The 2,744-nt window shown below is 50.8% G+C and overlaps 1 long non-coding RNA gene across 2 annotated transcripts in view; it reads right to left on the reverse strand.

Annotated features, from left to right (window-relative positions):
• Positions 1-1,670: 1,670 nt before the first annotated feature.
• The window catches only part of LOC107183644, a 7,657-nt gene continuing 6,583 nt past the window's right edge, over positions 1,671-2,744 (reverse strand). For both annotated transcript variants that reach the window (XR_001514430.1, XR_001514429.1), the window contains one exon: positions 1,671-2,303. This is a non-coding gene — a long non-coding RNA (uncharacterized LOC107183644). The remainder of the gene's footprint in view (positions 2,304-2,744) is intronic.

Raw genomic sequence — 2,744 nt, forward strand, 5'->3', positions numbered from 1 at the left:
CCATCTCCTCTCTCTCTCTCTTTTTTCCTTCTTTCCACAAATAGTTTCTGCCTCAGCTTTTATGGAATGAGACCGGGCACACATATTTTACCTACATGTTGCCACATACAACAACGCTAATGGCCCCTCCGTGCAAGGCCCTTTGACACAACCACAGCAACAGCATTAGAAAGGGGAGAGCTCTCATAGAACATCTTATCCAATTCACCCATTTCACACATCAAGAAAGTCAAACTTTCTTGCTGTCCCACTGATGTGCTTGAGAATCATCTTTTTAAAAAATATCTTTTATTGATTTTAGAGGCAGGGGGGAGGGATAGGGATAGAGAGATAGAAACATAGATCGGTTGCCTCCTGCACGCCCCCTCCTGGGGATCGAGCCCACAACCCAGGCATGTGCCCTGAACAGGAACTGAACCCTGACCTCCTGGTTCATAGATAAATGCTCAACCACCGAGCCACACTGGCTGGGCAAGTTGAGAATCGTCTTAAAGTTTACGTGGCCATCATGTTAGACTTCACACAATAGTGGCAGACACGCTTTAGTAGTGTTTGATTAAGGCAGGAGGCCTAGAATGGCACTAACCAATACAGACAGCCACTACATACATGTGCCAACTGAGCCCTTGCAATGAGCCAAGTCTGAAACGAGATGTGCTACAAAATACACAATGGGCTTTGGAGAAACTCTAACTCGAATGTGAAATATATCCTGAATTACGTTTATATTGTTGGCATGATGAAATGATAATGATTGGACATAGTGAGCTAAGTAAAATACATTCTTAAATTATTTTAGCAGTGCCCTCGGCAGTCCGGCCCTGCCTCCTCTTCAGCAGTGTTTGGAAGGAACAGACCAGGGACACCCCTCCTTCCAGCTTTGACCCCCTCCCCCGCCCACCGTCTCCTCCAGTCCCACCTTCAGAACCTCCTCCGGGACCAGCCAACACACGTGTTCCCACCTTAACTCCTTGTTTCCGAACAACCACGAGCTCCCAATGCCTCAGAATTATCCCCCCGCACCCACCCACCCAGGTGGAGGCTGTGGTCACCGCCTGGCCGCCTGCCCCGCGGCGCCCCGCCTACCTGTCTCTGGGCGTCTCTTTCCACCTGACGAAGCGGCCCTGGCGGGCGGAGGGCGGAGGAAGCCGAGGGCGCTGAGCCTCTTGAGGCGCAAACCCAGCGCGGGGCCGCTTCTCTCCGCGAGGAGCTGGGCCCCCCCAGGGGAGGGGGTGACCTCTGACCCCAGAAGGCCTGGCCTGGGGAGGGGGTGGCCCAGGCCCATGTGGAGCCGCGGGGCCCTGGTGCTGCCCCGACCTCCGCCGTGACCCCTGCAGAACCACTTCCGGGTGAGGAGGGCCGTGACCCATGCGGAACCACTTCCGGGTGAGGAGGGCGGCTCCTGGGAAGATGGGCCACACCTGGCCCCTCCGCAGGTGGCGCCCCCCCAACCCCACCCCCGCGGGGCGGGCGAGTGTCTCTCCCAAAGGCTCCCCCTCCAGCACCGCCAGGAGCCTGGGGGCCCGGAGGCCTTTGGGGGCCCCTCTGAAACCTGGGGTCTCCCTGAAACCACTGGGCATCCTTTAACCACCCAGAACCTCTCCCGGGCACTGGGCCACCTGCAGCCATAAAGCTTTCTGCAGGAAAAAACATTAATTTTACCTTGTTTCTGTGTACTTTTTTAATGTGGCTACTAAGATTTTATATTAAATACATGGCTCCCATTTGCTGCTCCTAGTTCTGCTGAACAACGTGGCCCCAGTGTCACAGGGCCCCTGTAGGGCTGCCTGCTGGCTGGCTCCCATGTCAGGCCTTCAGCGTTCAGGTTCCTGAACTCACCCAACACTGACAGACAGAAGCGTTCATGCACATTCCAAAAGGTGGGCCTCACGTCCCAGGGAGCCATGCCGGGAACGTACCGGCTGCAGCTCAGACAGGCCGAGGATTCATTAAATATTTGCCCGCGTCGCACAGCGGGCTAGTTCAGAGGTGACAGCAGGACCCAGGGCGATTCGCTTACTGACCTTCCATCACAGGACAGTTCGATGAACAAAACTGTGCCCTGGTTTCCAAAGGCTGCGGAACGAATTCCAGCTGAATTCAACAAATATTTGGGTGCCTCCTGGGCGCCTGGCATTGGGCCAGGAAACAGTCATTAGCGGGCTTAGGTTATCACCTTCATGTCCGAGGGGCTTCCATCCAGTTCCACATGAAAAACAAAGTTCCTTTCAGCACATCTTCCTCATGTTTATGACTTAAATAGCACTGCATCTGTAGGAGGATGTTGTCTTAACTTTCAAACTCTAAATGGAACATTTGATCAAAGTGAAAAAGCTGTTAAAAATTCCCTAAAATGCAAATACCTGTTAATTAAAAACATTAATTTTGAATTTATGGAATTTATATAAAAGCCATTACCAAACTTTTTTTCTCTCAAAACATTCTTATTTACTTTGGCTATAATTTAATTAAAGCTTAAAACTGTAACGTACTATCTGAAATGTACTATTACAGGGTGGGGCAAAAGTACGCTTACAGTTGTTTATGTGAAAAATACTACAATAATTAATAATAATACAAATATAAACTCTGGTTTCGCACACTCACAACTATAAACCTATTTTTGTCCCACCCTGTATATTCTTTTCTTAAAGGACCAGATTTCAACATCTACTGATATCATTATATGTTTAGTAGAGGCCCGGTGCACAAATTCATGTTCAGGTGGGATCCAGGTGGCCCAC

Source organism: Myotis davidii, unplaced genomic scaffold (genome assembly GCF_000327345.1).
Source record: "Myotis davidii unplaced genomic scaffold, ASM32734v1 scaffold221, whole genome shotgun sequence".
Classification (NCBI taxonomy): Eukaryota; Metazoa; Chordata; class Mammalia; order Chiroptera; family Vespertilionidae; genus Myotis; species Myotis davidii.